The sequence below is a fragment of the Lactuca virosa genome, chromosome 7, assembly GCF_052849685.1.
Source record: "Lactuca virosa cultivar CGN04683 chromosome 7, Lactuca_virosa_CGN04683_v6, whole genome shotgun sequence".
NCBI classification, from domain to species: Eukaryota; Viridiplantae; Streptophyta; class Magnoliopsida; order Asterales; family Asteraceae; genus Lactuca; species Lactuca virosa.
Window position 1 is genome coordinate 138654378 of NC_136432.1, and position 20768 is coordinate 138675145.

The window sequence follows — 20768 nt, forward strand, 5'->3', positions numbered from 1 at the left end:
TTGTCGTAGGGATGGAATCCAGCCATGTTATCTACGCGAGAAAAGGGATATAAGAATCTAGTACAAAATCTAGCACATAAGTAGTTCATAGTAACACACAAAATACTCCTATAGCATTTTAGGTTTATGTTCTATTGTTGTCATTGTGGTATTGTTGGTAAGATTTTAGACTTGTTGCAACCTCACAACCACACTTAGGCACATGCTAGTCACTCCTCGGATAATATAGTTGATCATGCTATATCTTCCCAGAATTGACTATATGTCTCTAAGTCTACTTGTGGTGCCCAACAATCGTAATTCTTTTTTACTGTCCTAGTGACACTGATTTTAGTATGAATGCAGGCATGTATACTTAATTAAATATTTTATTATTTAAAGTATAAACTCTTGGTCAGAGTATTTTAATCTCATTGTATTTATAGTCTGTATATCTTTTATGGGTTGATATACTCAATTCACTATAAACAATGCTCTGATACCAATCTGTCACACCCCAAAACCTAAGAACGGCGGAAACGTTCTGGGGCGGAGGACGTCATGTACATTATCACAACAATGAATAGTAGTAAACAAGCAACAACATCATCCATTGCATTAATAATATAATTTTAATACAAGTGTGTTCTGTCAAGTTATATCACCAAAATATAAATCATAATGAAAGAAGAGTCTTGAACGAGCTCCATCTTCTCTAAACCTTGCATCGGTACCTGTCTACTGATGACCTGAGGATACAACTTATTTTGAAAGTGAGTATCAGCTTTTAAAGCTGGTGAGATCATAAGTATTTTAGTGTCTGTATTTGTAAGAAAGTATTTGTAAGTATGTGAAGTATAAGTACGTAAAAGTTTTGAACCTCCTAGAAAACCCTATGTTTCCTACTAATAGTAGCCTTCTACCAAGGCATCTAGTATCTATCTGTGTCTCTTGTAAGAGTGTGCATTTTCCCAACCTGACTATCATTAACTAAAATATAGTTCCTACATTATTGCCTATTGTGTTAATATCACAAAGTAAATGTAATGGGAAAATGAATTAGTACTGTAGTATTATAATAAGTGACTACTGCTGTACTAACTACCTTAAATCTAATGTAATTTAAAGTACCATGTGATCGGCCTGTAATCCTGCTACCGACTATAGAACGCGACAATGTAAGATGTCGGAGAAAAATGACATTTGGCACCCATAGACATTTAAGTCTCACTGTAGCTAGCAGCAAGGTGTAGGATAGTCAATCCAGTATAGCTATACGCAAACTCATACGCTCCCCAATTAAGGAGATTCTGGATACATGTACGGTCATGGCAGGTAGTGCCATGCCCCGTACGTGGCTTACATAACTGCATGTAATGTATATGTAATGTATTTGTGTGCTAGTTGTATTGTGTGTTCTTTCTCTGTCTAGCCTGTATGTTCTCTCTGTATAGTATTGTATGTTCTCTGTATGTACTAGTTGTATTGTGTGTTCTCTCTATCTAGCATGTATTGTAATGTACTGTGTGTACTAGCTGTATTGTGTGTTCTCTCTCTATCTAGCATGTATTGACTCATGAATGAACTGACTCATTGTATGATTCATTGTTCTAGTAATAGTATTAGTAAAAACCCTAAACTACGCCTATTGTAGTTTACTAGTAATATGACTTGTACGTATGAACATGGAAGTATACCCTTGCTACCCAAGGGTATTGAATTGACTGGAAGAACCTTTATGACTATATATGTACACATGATATATAACTAATATTTAAACGACCTTCGGACGGATGACTGATGCCCTAAAGCCACATCCCAACGAGGAAAAGGAGATAAAGCGAGCTATCCTTCCTAAGTCCTTTAAACATTACTTATATAACTATACATATCTAGGAATGGAATTGACAATATAAAAGTATAAAGAAGTTTCGTAAAACCTTATAAAAGTTTAACAACTAAGAAAGATGACTTGATGTCAGTTTGTAAAACGGTTTTGGAAGCAGTATATTTGATAAGAACAGTTTTAAGTATAAGGAAAACCTTTGTTTGAAACACAATTGTAACAGGGTTTTGAAAAGAAACATTCAGTATGTAAGACAGTTTAATAAAGAGTTTTAAACTAGTAAAAATGTTTTGGAAAGCCATTTGAAGTAAACAGTTTGGTAAAACAGCTAACAGTGTAGTAAATCCATTTGTATGCTAGTTATTAATCACATGTGATTGATATTATAACTAGCATGATTCAACTTGTATCCCCCCCATAAAAGCATTTAAAACATTTAAAAGATAGATTAAGGAGTATGAACTCACCTGTAGCGAGTGGTTGGGATGAACGGACTGAATAGGATGCTAGGTGTCAAGTGAAGACTTGTACACACTCTATGATCCTATGCAACATATAATTTCATATATATGTATACAATTAGTCTTTAAACAACCAAATAACAAAGTTAAGACATCCTAAGACATGTTAAACACTTTATGTAAGTGTTATAAGTGCTAAGGATTGCGTCTAAGTGCTGAAGGACATTGCTATTGAGTTTAGGGTTCAAGGGAACCCTCTATTTGAGTTTACGGTTTGGAGACCATAACTCATTGAGTTTACGGTCGTAAACCCTTGAGTTTACGGCCGTAAACTCACACTTCTTTGAGCACTTTGTGTTTTGAAGTCTTATAAGCCCTAAGAAGCATTTCTACATTGAAGTATAAGCCTATGGAAGTGTTTGTGGCATCAAATCACCCCTATATGTAGTTTACGGCCCATGGACCACTTTTCCATGTGTTTACGGCCGTGAACACATATTATTTATGGTCTTTTGATGTTTTCAAGTCCTAAACACATCAAGGAATGAATCTAGACTAGTTACCAAGGCTTAGGATAAGCTAGGGCACACATTGGCACCCTAAATAGGGTTTACGGTCCAAGGTGTTCTTGGACCGTAAACACCTTTGATCTTGGTGTTCTTGGATGATTTCTTGAGGTATAGAAGTATAACAAGCTCTATGATACTCTAGGATAGAAGTACTTACAAGGTAGAAGCTCGAAAAGGTCCAAAAGTCCAAGAACACTAGTGTGTGTTCTTGGTGTTCTTGGTGAAACTCGAAGATTCAACCTTTTGGAATGATTTCACGGATATAAGTGTGTTAAAACACTAGATTAAGTCATATAACAACTTAAGAACGCTAGAAGCACTTACTAGATTGAAGATCTTGAAAAACTTTTGGATGATACTTAAGAGAGAAATGGATTTGGATCTTGAGATTTGGAAAAAGTGTAAATAATGACTAAGTGTCATATATATACTCCCAAATTAAGGGTTTTTGGTTGTAAATATTTTATTCAGGCATTAAACTCCAATTTCTTGGAGTTTAGGAATAACAGTGATGCACTATAACCCTAGGGCATCCTCTCTCCTAATATCTCCTAAAGTGTAAATCGTAAAATACTCAAACTTATTCCCAAAAAGTTTGAAACTTAGCAGTAACTTTTCTGACTTCTATTGAATTGAAGGGTTGTACATAATGGAAATTTCGGGTTGTCACAAAATTAAAGTGTAATATAAGCGCGATATCTTTGCATGAAGATGTAGTGGTTGAAGCAAGGATTCCGGAGATATAAGGAATGCCGAAATCCGAGTTATAACGAAGAAGTTATGACTTGTCGAAGTTTCACGACAGAACCGGCAACGCTGATTGACGTAAAAAGTGAAATTTACGTTAGAGAGATATTTAGCCTTAGTGATCTAAACGAAAGTCGTAGAGTTCGTTAAACCGAGAGCGTGCATAAAAAGAATGCCCAAATCTGACTTCGTATGAGGAAGTTATGATTTTCCGAAGTTTCGACTTAGCAGTATACAACCCGAATACTCGATTTGAGATGAGCGGTTTTTAGCCGAAACAATCTAAACAAGAATCGAAGATCTCGTTAATAGTAGTGAAACGATAAAAAGACAGGCGAAAACGGACGTCAGATGAAGAAGTTATGAATTTATAACGGAGTTTTCCTGTCCCGGCCTACTAAAAATAAATAATCAAAATAAAATCAAAATTAGCCGACGGAGTCTAAACGAAAGTTGTAGAGCGTAGTCTCACCTACGGGGGGATATAAAGAACGTCGAAAACGGATTTCGTATGAGGAAGATATGAATTTTTGAAGTTTATTAAATAATTAAAATATTAAATTTAATTATAAATACTCGATATTATCCAAAGGGGGGGGGGGGAGTCAGCGACCTGATCCACATTACGCCCAGCGTAATTCGGGGTTCCAGCCCCCTATAAAAGGAAGTCGAGTCTGTCGAGTTTCAGTTGCTATTTTCTTTCCTTCTCTCGCGTTTTTACATCGTTTTTCGTGCAAGAATTATCCCGAAGCCCCGGTATCATTCCCGAGTCCCGAAGCAAGTCCCGAAGCCCCGAAGATCCCGAGAAGTAAAATTTTCGAGCCGAAGCTCTGCCCGCGAGGAGCCCGGTTTTTGTGAAGATCTTCCAGATCTACCGAAGAATACTACTTCTACAAGCCGTAGTGCTGTCCGATCATCTTCTGATCGAGTGAGTGTGTAGTCACTTTCTTCTAACGCATAATTATGAAGTATTTTATACGAAATACGTGTTATGTGTATATTTTGTTGTTATATGTGTGAATGTATATTCACTTTCTTCTATCTCATAGACATGATTTATTCTCTATGAAATACGTGTTATGTGTATGTGTCCCATCTATTGTTTGGAATATGTATTGAATGAGAATGCTATCTAGGTTTTAAACTATGTATAAAAATATATATTTTTATCTACTAATATGTTGGGTAGAACATGGGTAGATAGTTGATGTGTGATAAACAGATGAGAGGCCTCAATGTTGTTTTTGATTTAGTCATCTAGCGGAGTTTAAATGACGACCACGGACTTTTCTAGACAGTCCTGTGGAACGCTAGCAGGCTCGCCACCTGTAGGTGTTAATGAACTTAGGTGTTCATTCGTTGTACTCCATCCCCCTCATGGTTGCCTTATTTGACATATATTGCTGGGAAACCCCCGAATGCATGTGTTTTCTCCCCGATGAAATATTCTAAGACTAGGTCCCTTGTGTTAGTTGTTTTAGGGACGTAAAGTGAGAATAACGGGAATGGGTAATTGGGTTATTGTTGGTTGATGAAATTAATATAATTATTTATTGTGGGTTGAAAATCCTATATGCTCACCAGGCTCCCAAGCCTGACCCACTCAGTTTCTTTGTATTACAGGTAGTGGCGCCAGAGCATAAGTTGGATGACTTGTCAAGTTATTTTTTTGGATTATAGACCTGTTGTTGTAAATAACTGTTGTAAGGTCTGCATTGAAATGTTTATGCTTTTGGTCTGTTTATTGGAACATGACATCCCGAGTATTGTAATATAATGAAAAATACATTTCTTTAAGAAATGATTTGGTAAATCTTATTTTTATCATATTTTGTTTTGGGAACAAATTCCGCAACTCTTTTAAATCAAAAGATTTACTATGAAATTATTTTAAAAGCATAAATGAAACCGGTCTTTTCTGGCCGTGATTTTGGGGATGTTACATAACTAAAGGTAGTTAGAACTTCTATTAGCACAAAGCAACAGCATTCGGGCATTGAGTAACCCAATCAGACATACTCTATCCAAGCTATCATATAACTGACTAATCATTACTATCTTGAAGCTCAATAAACACATACAGCAGGCATATCATGCATCTTCCTAGATCCTCTAGCCCTAATCTAGCATGCAGTTCTCATACACATACAGTAGGCGTATAAGGCATCCTTCCTAGATCCTTAGCCCTAATCTAGCGTGCAGTTCTCATAATCATATCATATCATAACATAACATGTATGGGTATCATGGGGAAAACTTACTTGAGCTCGACCGGTTGCACACTCCACACATCTTGTTCTTTTTCAAAGTTCCTTTGTCTCTTTTCAAACTTCTTTTCATAAAATGATTTTCTTTTGAAAATTTTCATACCACGTCCTCAGTTTGAGTTCAGACACACCCGAGAGTGTATCTGAATCCCTCAAACTAAGGCTCTGATACCAACTTGTAACATCCCAATTTTCAAGACCAAAAATTTCATTTTTGATATGACAATTTAGAAAACATTTATGAGAAAACATAATTGAGTCATTCCATTTCATAAAACCATAATTCTCATGTCTCAAAATCATATAACAAAATAGTAACAATGTCAGAGTACAATCCCAAGAAATCTGTAATGCGGAAATTTTGCGTGTGTGTGATGTGCTGCTACCGTGCCGGCTCCTTCCCCTCCGCTGAAGAGGTACCTGAAACAAAACTGAAAACAGTAAGCACGAAGCTTAGTGAGTTCCCCCATCATACTGCATACCATACAATCACATAGCATACATACTGTCGAGCAATTTTGGGGTGCCCGACCTACCCGGTCCGACCATTCTGGGGTGCCGACCTACCCAGGTCAAGCAGTTCTGGGGTGCTGACCAACCCATGTCAAGCCATTATGGGGTGCTGACTTACCCATGTCAAGCCATTCTGGGGCGTTGACCTACCCATCGGTCCTAACAACCGAATTATGAGGACTGTTTCACCTCCTACTACTACCACATAATATCATATCACATAAACATACTGTCAGGCATATCTAGGGTGCCCAACCTACCCTTCGGTCCTAACAACCGAACTGGGGGACTAATCCCCTTCTACTACCTCTATCACATATAACATATCTTGCTAGCACATACTCACATCATGTAGTAGCGAACCTAGATGAATATCACAAAGACAATCATCTAACAGACAACTCCTACTAGTGGGCCGGCATTGTGGCCGTAGACCCACTTCTACTGGAAGGTAACTCACCTCGATGTCGCGTAGTGTCTGAACTATCCTCGGCGTGAAGGTCGGCTCTCCTCGACTCCTCAATCCCTACACGACAACCCTCAAGTCATCAAACAGAACATACAACCCTAACCAGGGTCAATACCAAAACCAGGCAAAGTCAACATTGGTCAAAGTCAATACCCAGTTGACCTGACTCGCCGAGTTGTTCTACCTGTTGGATTAATGTCTAAGTCCATAACTATAATTGGTAAGACTTGACCCGACCCGGCATGGTCCATTTGGGTTGCATGGCATCATGCATTTGGATAGACTATAATGAGAGAAATAAGGTTGGTTAATATATTATAAGTTCTAATATATTAATAAGGTTATTTAATTAGTATTGATCAAGAATTAATTTGGAATTAATTAAGTGATCAAAAGGAGACTAATTAAATATATGGGTTGATTGTGTAAATCATTCATTCTTATATATGTGGGCTTGTGATCCAAGATTCCTTATGTTGGACTAAGTCCGTGGGGTGACCCATGGATACTCCATGGAGGTTAAAATCCATGGAGCATAAGGAATGGGTAAAGTTATGAGTTACATGGTGTAACCCTAATAGCCACCATATAAAAGAATCCCATGGCTCAAGAAATCTTACACTAATGTGTGAATATGAGGGCTAGACGATTTCAAGGAGTGTTCCATTTTTCTCTCAAGTCATTCTATGTGCATTTGGTGTTGTGTGAACCATTTGAGTTGTCACACTTGGGGCACTAGGCACTCAAGCTTCATGGAGACAAGCTACATCAAACAAAGGTATGTATTCTATCCATTTGATTACCAAAGTATCAAGTATTGTATGCTAGATAGGGTAATACCTTGGAAAGTTCATAATTGCATGTATAATAGAGAAAACGTAGATCCAATGTATTTAGGGTTGCATGTACACTTAGGAGTGTTAGAATGCGCAAAACCCAACAGTGGTATCAGAGACAAGGCTTGTTTTCTTGTTATACTTGTAAAATTAGCTGAAAAATCGAATTGTATTAGTTTAAAAGTTATCCTAATTACTTGAAAAAAAATTTGATGTGAATTATCTTTGTTCATATGTGTTTATTAGATTAATAGAAAAGTTAATTGATTATGTGTTTTAAATCCATTTTAATCTAAGAGTTGCTTCTAAAATGTGTTTTTGTAACTTGTCCTCAAGTTATATGAAAAGTCACATTTAAGTTTCATAAAACTCATAAAAAGTTGGCAATGGTTACAAAAATGAAGAGTCTTGTCCTCATTAAATGGTTTTATGACTCCATAACTTGTCCTCAAGTTATGGAGGTTCAAGAGTCACTTCATTAAATGATAAAATGTGTAACCTTAATTAGTTCCATAAGTTACAAAAATAAAGAAAAGTTACATTCTTTTATTAGCTTAAAGTCTTCCATAACTTGTCCTCAAGTTATGGAACTTGAAGAGTTTTTTTTTAATTAAAACTACTTTAAACACATAAGTTATGGAATTAATTAGTTTTGAATATTTTCAAAACTTGCCCTCAAGTTTTGGAATTTGTAAAGTTTTCCCCATGAATACTTTAATTCCAAGTTAGCCCTTAGAATTTTAAAAGTTAAAATTCAACCCTTATACTTTATAGTATTATAAGTTAATAATAAATATATGTATAAGAGCAAGTCAGTCTTACCGTTAGTAGGCCTCATTCACGAAGCCGGTCTATAAGGGGGGTATAAGATTACTGCCTATAAAATGACAGTTTAATGGGTGTCCACTCTCACCCACCGCTTCCTTGACTGGTGGAGGGTCGTTAGCCGAACGGGTAGGACAAGGACTATAATTCTCCCTTCATTAAAAGTATTAATGATAAATACTAAGTAACTAAACACTTATAAATTCTCAATCTTAGTTACTTAGGAAAATGTGAATAAGGTGCTAATCCATGAAATTACACTTTGCACTTTGTTTAAACCGGTAGTGGAGCGTGTGTGGTTAACCGGCACACTAACCTGGATTTAACAAAGTAGGCAAAGGGTAACTTAATATTTATCATAGTATCGGTGGAGCTCGTGTGGTTAACCGGCACATCGATTGAGGGGTAAATATTAAGGGTACCAAGTATATTTGCATGGTTAGTTCACACCTTCTTTTGTGATCCTCGACATCCCAGTCACAAAACCTGAAGGGTACACTCGAGATTGAAACATGCCATTGAAAAGTTCAATGAATCTCAAAAGATCTAGGAGTTTCAAATCCAATTAAAAACCTAATTACATTATTTCGTTTTTCATGGTGGAAATTGGTAAATCGTCATTTAGCTACCTTCAACTATTTTATAACTCGGATTACGGCATCCCTCTTCCAGTTATAAATAGGTTGTTCGATCCTAGCCTTAATATTTCATATTGGGTGTTATATTAAGGACTTTAGATCAACTATCTTGAATATCTCCCAAAAGATGTCTAGTTCAGACATCTATGATCTTCCCAAATCTCTTGGAACTTTACTTCCTCCACCTCCTCCAATTATTCTCCCTAACCCACAAGTTCAAGGTCACTCAAGCCCTAATGGCAAGCAAGGTCTATGTGTGATCACATCTTAGAGATGAAGTCACATATTGACAAGCTGGGAGAGTTGGGTGTCAAAGTCTTGAGAAAGTTGGATGTTCAATCACTTTCTAAGTCACATAGTGAGTTCCTTTGGGACTACTATGAAACAGACTATGACATGAACCTTAATGATCATATCTATTTGCTTGGTGCTGCTGAATCAGCAATGATTTGGAACGATAGTAAAGCAAATTTGATTAGAAGATCAACTTCCCAAAAACTTTATGGACAGTGACAATGGTGACACTGGAAATCCAGAAAAAGCATTCTCTTCCCAATGGAAAAGGATTGGTCATAGTCAACCCGGTTGACCAAATGGTAAGGAGAAAGGCTAAGTCTGAGATAGTCCCATTACCAAAGGGTCCATATGTTTATTTTGCCAAAGGAAGGGGCGTTGATTGCAAAGCTGCCAAGTTTACCTAAGGATGTTAAAGTTAATAAGTCTGACTCTACTTCAGGTAGAGCCCATTATCTAACTCTGTTAAGTTTCTATTCTAAGATCCTCATTACATGATGTGACTGGGTCACATGTTGATGTTTTAAGAATCAAAGAATAGAGAGAAAGCTTAAAGGAAGTATATGCTGATTCTGATCGCGTAGGTGGATTTCGATCGCATCAGAATTTTGAAGTTGTTACTTAGGAGTTATGATATATTGCTTAGGAATAGATAACAACAAGTTTTTCCGTATGCATTTGCACTATAAGGATAAGTTTTTTCCGCAAAGTTTTGAAATAAAATAAAAGTTTTTAATTTTATATTTATTTTAAATATCCTTACAAGTGGCATTTGTGAAAAATGGTTGTTTATATGATTCCATTGATAGCAATATTTGAAAAAAAATGGACTTGATTCTTTCATTTGTGGTAGTGTCTAAATTTACCAAATCAGGAAAGTTCCTCATCACCCAAGTTTCAATTGGACCGAAACTTGGAATCATGCAAGTTGAATAGTATGATGAATGAGAACTTTCAAGCATTGGAAAATCAAGACTAATTACTTGTTCACATGGATGTGTGAGTCAAGTGAAGGACTAAAGGGATCGAGTACACATTCTTGTGCACTGGTCATGTCCACCACAAAGATCGTTAAAACTATTTGATTTACTAATGTTTAGTAAATATGGTTATACTTACAAGTTTAAGTATAATTCTGAAACATTGGAAAAGTCTCAATGTATGGCAGAACGAATGGGAAGAATCAAATTAGGCAGAAAGATAAAAGTTTCTCAAATCTGAAAAGATAGGAGAGTACTTTAGTATCATGTTTGTGATCATCTTAATGATTTAGAAATCATATCACAATTAGTCCTCTAAAGGTCATCTTAGTGCATTCTTATGACTAAGAAGAGGAGTCATGAATTGTTGAAATGGTTAGATCAGGAAGATGAGTCATACTTCGTTCCAAAACAATTCTTAGAGTCATACCCCAAGATTGTAACTTGAGTGACATATCTTAAAGAAAGGTTTAAAACACTTGTCAAATGTAAGAGTAAAAGTGTCCTACTCTTGTACATTTGAAATTGGTAAGTTGTGATGTTTTGGATAAAACAAAGACCAACTAAGGCCAATTGTGTGAAGTGTTTGTCTTGATAAAGAATCCGCACTATCTCTTGAATATTTGGCAAGATAGTCTTATATGTCAAGAGGATAGTGGGAGTCTTAAAGATCCTAAAAAGAATTTCAAGAACTAATCAAGAATAAAACCTGAGGTTCTTCACTAGCACACGACTTGAGGTTTATAACCTATCGTGTTGACATATTCTGTGCCCATTCCAGTTAAAGTTGGCTTTGCATAGGAGTTCTGAAAGTTCTCAATTGGTTGCATAACAACTTGGAAGCAATGGCAGGCCCTGTACTGCCAGGTGGCAAGAAGTTAAGATTGCATAAGTTCAGTCCATATGATTTTGGATTTGTCATTATCCTTGTCTTGTGACTATGGTTTTGACGATTCACATGGATAAGAACACATACACCATAAAATCTAAGGGTCATAAGGTTTCTCTCCGATTCATGAAAATGATGGTGAGGAAACACTTCCACCAAGTAGATTTGAAGCAGATGGCAAAAGGTCTAAACAATTGAGACTATGATTACGACATCCCTTTTCGTAGTTCTGAAATTGTTTAGACACACATACATGCTATCTAAAGAAAGGTGTATCATTTTGATAAAGTTTTATCAAAGCATCTCGTATCAGAAATCTGAACTTTGGTAAGAAAGTCAATAAAGTATTGATTTCTAGAAGTCCAGCTGATTTCTGAGTACATGTCAAAGCTAGTGGGAGCATAAGTGTTATGCTAATAATCATCATGTTAGTGGGATCATGATAATTATTGTTAGTGGTGCAAGTTAGCAATGTTAATTATAGAAAACAAAAGTTTCAATTCATGAGGCTGCAGGGATTGAAAAAGTTGTTTTGCTATAATTAAGGGAGAGGATATACTTCATTTCAGTTCTAAAGGCTTAGATTGAGACCTTAATCATCTTTAGTCAAGAATATATATATATATGAATTTCATGTTGGATTGGTTCAACTTAAGGAAATTCTATATATTGCGTTCTCAAAATTCGATTATGATTACGGCATCCCTCTTCATAGTCAAATTTTGAAAACATGGCAAATAAAAATATTGTAGCAAAAGACTGGTCTAGAATCATGTCTTTATGTGAGACATCATGAATCGTGTACCATTTGCTTTGGGTACAGGATCGATTGCATGTGCTATAATATTTGTCATTTCTAAATTTTTCCAAATGCCCAGAGGCATTAAGAAGGGAAAAGGTCTAGAATTGGATATGACTAAAATGATTAAGCAATTGTCGAGGACAATCTGAGGTTTACCAAAGATTGGTTGCTCAGGGACAGTTGGAAGTATAGTGCTAATTTTGGAAGGACCATATTGACATATTCTGAAAAGAGGCATCTCTAATTCAGAAGTGATAGTCAAAATGAGAATATGGAGTTGTCTCCATAGGTGGAAGTTATCTGTGTAATATTAGAAAACTTAATGCAAGAAGCATGTCCAAAGCAATGTACTTTGAATATGAGACTTAGTTTCCATGGAGTTGATCTCCATTGGAATACCTTATAATGACTGTTGACAAGTCTTTGTGACTTTGTACATATTCATTACAGGAGGGTCAGTGCATATAAGTTTAAAATCTAAACAGATTTCGATAAATGATAGGAATTTGAAATTCTCACATTTTTTGATAAGGATTTGGGAGTGTGAAATTAGAATCATTGAAATTATGTTCAATTGGTTTATTTCACAAAGTAAGGATCATAGACAAACATTGAGTGCATACTTGGTGTATGGCAAAGCTATTGTTTAAGAAAAACATAGTGTACATGCTTGGAGCATGGGACAACTAGTGTTTTTAATTCAAGTATAAAGTTGATAAAACCGAAACAATGAATAATGAGTAATCAGTATGGTGATAAATAAAAGTGTTTATTTATATTCATAGGGTTTGATACCATATTTGATTCATTTATTCTTGTGTTTCACTTTGCATGTTTTGACTTCCAGAATAACTAAGTCGCTCTTCCTGAATGATTAAGTTATTCAAACCATCCACAGTCGGTCATATGTTGGAAGTAGATATGAATCAAGACTGTCATGGGTTGGTTTGTAGAGGTCCAAGTTGGTGGACAAAGTGGTGCTACAACACTCATGAGTGCTCATAAGTTCTGAGTATTGGATTCAACCCGCGCTCATTTGAATCACTTCATGGATTTTATCACGAGTGATCATGAGACGATAATATCTTATATTCTTCAAACCTAGAGATATGAGTTGTTACTATGAGTTGGTTGTACATTGATTGCACGAAAACACATTCGGTAACTCGATGTTATAAAACGTGCCTTTGTGTATGATTCAACAAGTAGTAGAACAAGCCATATGAGTCGAAGTTTATCCATTCCTTTTACCTTCGGGATAAAAGCGATATCTGTGGGCCCCTTGATGATTTAAAGATGATACATGTGAGTGCTTGGCCAAGCCAGGACTGATTTGATTTGTTCAATCAGTCAGTCATCATGAATCGAAAATCGGGAAACAACAAATGGACAGAGAGAATGATTGATAATCCATGTCTCAGTCCATATGATATCTAGAATGGAGGAATATATGATCCCTTATCTAATGGACAAGTCATTGACAAAGGTCAGAGTTCATCGACAAGGTCAGAGTTCGACAGAAGCTTTTGAGAGCTACGATTGCTGATCGGTTCCTGAAGTCATACGTAATAATAGTTTTAGACTTATCCAAGTGGGAGACTGTTGGATTAATGTCTAAGTCCATAACTATAATTGGTAAGACTTGACCCGACCCAGCATGGTCCATTTGGGTTGCATGGCATCATGCATTTGGATAGACTATAATGAGAGAAATAACACTTAAGGTTGGTTAATATATTATAAGTTCTAATATATTGATAAGGTTATTTAATTAGTATTGATCAAGAATTAATTTGGAATTAATTAAGTGATCAAAAGGAGACTAATTAAATATATGGGTTGATTGTGTAAATCATTCATTCTTATATATGTGGGCTTGTGATCCAAGATTCCTTATGTTGGACTAAGTCCATGGGGTGACCCATGGATACTCCATGGAGGTTAAAATCCATGGAGCATAAGGAATGGGTAAAGTTATGAGTTACATGGTGTAACCCTAATAGCCACCATATAAAAGAATCCCATGGCTCAAGAAATCGTACACTAATGTGTGAATATGAGGGCTAGACGATTTCAAGGAGTGTTCCATTTTTCTCTCAAGTCATTCTATGTGCATTTGGTATTGTGTGAACCATTTGAGGTGTCACACTTGGGGCACTAGGCACTCAAGCTTCATGGAGACAAGCTACATCAAACAAAGGTATGTATTCTATCCATTTGATTACCCAAGTATCGAGTATTGTATGCTAGATAGGGTAATACCTTGGAAAGTTCATAATTGCATGTATAATAGAGAAAACATAGATCCAAGGTATTTAGGGTTGCATGTACACTTAGGAGTGTTAGAATGTGCAAAACCCAACACTACCAACTCGTCGAGTCTATGCCCCACTAACCCGATCCAATCCCGACTTCACTCGTCGAGTCTAGCAATAACTCGACGGGTTCTCCTTCATCCAAACCATCAGGACCATCTTCATCCGACTCACCGAGTTCTTCCTTGAACTCGGCGATCTCATCTCCCTCATAAGAATGTGTCCGGTCTACGACTCGCCGAGTTGTATGAACAACTCGTCGAGTCCATCTTCAAAGATTGGGAGATTGCCTTGGACTCGCCGAGCCTCTTCCTACACTCGTCGAGTCCTATGATTCCTAGGCCCCTTTTTATGTCTAAACATCTACGGGACTTTCCTTCCTAACAACTGTTCCATCCACAGAAAGGATTTGGTGGTCATTACACCGCGACTCACCGAGTCCTAAGAACAACTCGTCGAGTCCATCCTTGACCAAATCTATACAGTCGATTTAAATGGTTCTTAACACACCAAAACCATAGATCTGGCTTCCTAATGTCCATTTTACACGTAAAGTTCCAAACTTGGTACACATGCATGGGGGCTTTGGCTCTAAAAGCCATAAAAGGTGCTCTACAAGGTGCATGGGGCTCTCATGGCCATAAAGTTGGCACCTTTATGCCATGAGACCCTTCAAATGACTCAGATCTGAAGTCAAGACCTCATATAACACTCCACAAATCTGAATATGGCTTGGAACGCCCTGAATGTTCCCAAAACCCAAGTCCAAAGATGAATAAACACATAGAAGACCAAGACATGGGCATTTTACCTTGATTGAGCTGAAAATGGAACTAGATGCCTGAATCTCTAAGCCCCAACTCGAACTCTCAAGCTTCTCTCTTCTTCTCCAAGCTACAAAAACCACCAAATGTATCAAAATGGCCTTAGAACACACAAAAACGGCTAGGGTTTCGATATGATGTCTTCTGGGAGTATAAGGGACGATGGAGGCTGAGAAAAGGTGTTTAAATAGGGTGCAAACCCTAAATTTAGGGTTTTATCCAAACAGCTCCTACTCGTCGAGTCGGTCTTCCGACTCGTCGAGCAGGTCGCTTAAACCCCCGATCAACAATCGAGTCTACTCGAAGAGTTGGGCCTCCAACTCGCCAAGTCCCAGAGTAATATGCAATATTTTCTTTAATTTAAATGCGTACCAGGAATCGGGTGCTACACATGGTCTTGTGATCTTCTTCCATCAGAAGATCTCTTATTCTTCCCGTCATAGGTACCCAAATCCTATCTTGGAATACCTTCAATCCTTGTACCGAACACCAGCGTTTTGCCTAAACGCTCCTCCTTTTGGTCATTTTTTCTGAAGCTTCTTCCTGAGCTTTCTTGATACCTTCCACAATCGTTGGGACAACTTAAATTCTTAATGCTCTTGGCCTTTTTCTTTTAAGGCTCACTTTCCGACTTAGAGCATCAGCCACAACATTTGCTTTACTAGGGTGGTAAAGTATCTCGCAATCATACTCTTTAAGCAACTCTAGCCAGCGTCGTTGTCTCATATTCAATTCCTCTGATTGAAGAGATACTGAAGACTTTTATGATCAGTGAAAAGTTTGCACTTCGTGCCGTAAAGATAATGCCTCCATATCTTTAGTGCAAATACTACCGCTGCCAACTCCAGATCATGAGTGGGGTAGTTATTTTAGTGTTCTTTCAATTGTCTCGATGCATGTGCTATCACCTTACCCCTTTGGGTTAGAACACAAAGCAACCCAGCTCCAGATGTGTCGCTACAGACTACGAAGTCTTCAATTCCGTTCTCGGAAACACCAACAAGACATGGCTTGTATAATGACTCCATACTTTACCTCTTCATCCTAGGTAATATCTGTAACTATTATGTTCCTTCGAATGAGTATCTAACTTTTGGAATTCTTGTCTGCAGGCGGTGCTCGATCTTGCACCCGCTCCCTATCCCATGTTGAACTTTCAATTGTGACCTTCAAGTCACAATCTCGATCCTTATTGGAGACTCCACCTTCTTTTTAACAAACATAAGATAAGTTCTTTCCTTCGATTACCATAGTAGACTGATGGGTCTTGTTGTAATGATCTCTCATCGTATTATGTACTCCTTAGACTCAAGTCTTTTAGAGTCGAGTTTCTGAACGTAATATAACTTCCTTCGTGTTCCAATGTGATAGTATCTCATTCTAGCGTGTAGTAGTTCTAGCAACAAGCTTCTTACTTTAACAACGGTTGTGATACTTCTATTGATCTTTTTCGATTATCTTTTACTTCAATCTTCTAGTTTGGGATACTACATCGAACTTGGTTCTCTTAACCATGTGACTAACTCATCTTAGTAGGACTCGATTCGATATGACCTCTAGGGTCAGAATAACAATCATCTTCTTAGTCATTACCGAAACGATGGTAACGACATAATTAAACAAAACGGAATCAATTACTAGCTTCTTGGTAATGCTTGTGACCTTCCCTGATCCAAGTGCGAGTCCTGTGCTTCCGGTAGTATAGGTCTCTACTACCATTCATACCTACTATACTCGTCCCAAGTATTGTCTCGTAGTTTTCCAAGTCACCATTCAAGAATTTCACATAATCATTTAACACATCAGATAACAAAACGAAGCTTTATATTATTTCCTAAAATAATTACATAGATGTTAAGGTTCAACCCACACTATGTCTCTAACAGGCTACACCACATGTTACTACGTGTAACAATTGGTAAAAATAGGAACGATTGTACGATACTATGTTTTGATTATTAAGCAATATGAGTATTTTATCAATAATGGTTGAAGGAATTTAACCTCTTTTTATTAAATAAGTTCTTGTGAAATATAAAACAAGTAACTATTGATAAATTTCGTTATGATGTATGACTACGAACCATCACCGGTTTGTGAAAATTAGCATATATAACACCATTTGAACGCAACAAACTTAATTTTTGTATCAACATATCTCTAGTTGATAAGTAAGTTAGGTTCTATGTAAAACGTGTGCTTAATAGTTGTGGAGGATCTAAATTTGACAAATATACGAACCAAAGTGACAAAACGTGTTTAACGATATGGTTAACCGGTTAAATGTCACGAAATTATACATTGGTCAATAAATTTTATATTTAAATAAATAAAAATATAAAATGAATTATTATAAGGTATAATTGGAATGTATTTAAGTGTTTTTGAATAAAAAGAATAAAACATAAACATTAAAGTTCAAATACACAAAAAAAAACTACATTGTTATTTTATACTAAGTATACATGTATGTATTTGTACATAGGTATTATTATCTAGTGAATGACTAGTTATGGGTCATGACTTAAAGTGATTTCATGTAAGGAATATGATGTCTAAATCAATTAAGATAAGAGAATTGGTGGAGATAAGTGCCAACTTAACTAATAAGTGCTTAATCACTTAAGACATTTTACTAAGAATGCTTCTTAATCCCTCTTCTAATTTTCGAGATTAAGACCTTCCCTCTCCTTAACTAGAACTCCTAACTAACTAAATAACTAGTAGTTAGTTAGTAAACTAACCGTATCTATAAGCAACCACCCAAGCAAGTGGCTAGACAAGATCACATCACTTAAACTCACATCCCATCACAAGCTAGTCTAGGTTTTGTCCCCTTATCCTCTTCCACCCTTTCCTCCTTCATAATCACAAAATTTCCTCTTCATTTTACACTCAATTCACCAGCCAATACTCCAGGGAATTACTCTCAACCTTCATCTCATTTTCAGCCACAAGAACTTCCTTCCAAAGCCATCAAAACCGTGAACTAAAGCACTACTGTCCCTTTTGTGTTTCAGCAACCATTTCACCCATCTAAACCTTCCTTTTGCTTGATATTTTTACCACCAAATACCCCTGGAAGTTAGTTGTTATGCTACTCAAAATTATAGATTCAAAATAGTGAGTAAACTACCATTTTTCTTACTCTTTTGTTGTGAAGTTTTCGTGACAGCAACATAGCCAAAACAATGGTTGTTTTGGTGCATCAAACCAACACCCAAAAGTTTTTCATCTTCAACCTTCCATTCTTCAAGTATTCACATAAGGTGAGTTCATACCCCTACATTTTTATGTTTTCTTCAAGTTTTAAGGGGGGGAATACAAGTTAGAACACTAAACATAACTTAAATTTAAAAGACAGCTTTCTACAGAAAAGTTGAGTCTTGTTCACAGACTGTTTTGACCATCTTAAACTTAATATCTTTCAAAACTGTACAATACGCAAATAAGTCAGGTTTATAAATTTCTAAGGACTACTCGCACGCATTCGTACAAGTTTTCTACAATTTATGGCGATTTTTATAAAACTGCCTGTCATTTCAGAAGTGATTTCGGACCAGTCTGTGAAGATGACCATTTTCACACTAGTTTGAGACCACTAAAAATCATAATAAAAATTAGGAACAAAGTAGACTCATTTTCAAAACTCTCAGAGGTTACGGATTCAGTTTTCGACTTACGATGATTTTTCTATAAGTTTTCTAAAAACAGGGACAATAAAGGGTAAAACTGTCAAAAGTGGTTTATAGATTTATTAACACCTTTAACATTTTTGAGCAAGGTTTATACATTAAGGAAGTTAAAACACAATCATTTAAATACGTTTAATTACTATTTTAACAAAAAGTGATAAGTACAAAAAGGTCTTTACTGTCAAACTTAAGGATTATTTCATGCAAACTTTCTAATAAAAAAACGTAAGAATATGAACAACAATTACGAAACATACGAAACCATCTTTTAAAATTTATACATATATATATATATATATATATATATATATATATATATATATATATATATATATATATATATATATATATATATAACCATTTGCAGATATATGTTTTGTTTAAAAACTTGTCTTTTGCATCAAAAATATACAAATATAGTTTACGAAACTTTACCCTATTTGTATCCCGTTGAGCAAAGGGTAAAATATTATCAAATTTATATCTAAAGATTTCACGCATTTTTCATAGCTATCCCAGTCTTAGCGGATGATCATTTATACAAACATTTTTAGCACAAAAACACGTAAACTCGTTGATCAAATTTAGTGAGTTTTGTCTTCACGGTACCTTATAAAGTACACATGAAAGTCCTGTTAAATATAACCAGAGTCTCTTGTAGAGAGAGCGTGATAGTTGTGTATAGATCTATACTGGGACTGACAATCCCGCACCTTAGCTGCTTGCAACAGCTGGACCGGCAGGTCTGGGGGTGACAAATGTCATAACGAAATCGACACCTGAAGAACGTTGCGAACAAGGGAGTCTGGGTCAATCAAGCATGGTTATAAGATAAAAATGAAAACTCACATAAAACAACAACGACACTTTTAGTTTACGCAAAGACAGTCTTCGAACAGTTTTATATACAAACAAAACTGCATAACATCATTTTAAGTAGGAATATTACTTATACGCTTCGGGCTTGGTTCATTTAAGGCCACATCTCATTTTAGGGAAAATATAGGATTTTCCAGAAAACAAGCATTACTACATTTCATAGAAAAGGTTTACAAATATACATACAAATGCTTATGAACTCACCAACTTAAATGTTGATACTCTCTTTTCAAATAACTTGTATTCTCAGGAAATCAGTAAATCAGGTAACAACTGGCTTTGAGGATGGGACGCTTAGGCATCTAAACAAATCTTTTGACAACATATTGTAATTGATATTTTGAAACATGTAATACGTACAAATGATGTAACTTTTTCAATTATATATATGTTGGTTGTTCCTGCTTTGAACATTTATACACAACTGTTATGATACACTACATGATAGTCACCCACCCCTGGACGTTTCCGCCATCCTGGTTTGGGGGTGTGACAAATTGGTATCAGAGCATTGTTTATAGTGAGCTAAGTTATCAAACCACATAAGATACACAAAGTATAAATACATAGGGACTAAAACTCTCTGACTTAAAATTTTCAAAACAGGAACATCAGGGGTCCTTTGCTGGTAAGTCTATGTTTGTTAAGTGTATACTTTAAGGTGGTATATACTAAAGGTTTTATAGACTTAGAATTTATGATTTTCACTTTACTTCCTTTTCCTTGTTTGGATGTGGATATAAGGTAAGATCACTTATTCGCCTGAATATTCAATCTTGACTGTATATGACCTGTATACACAAGGCAACTATAGAAGGACCAGGAATGGACCGAGATTTCATGAAAAACATAAGTGCATACAAACATACTAGTAAGGAGTCATATTGGTAACAAAACAAAAAGTATTAAGATAAGTTAAACATAATTGAGTCATTTCATT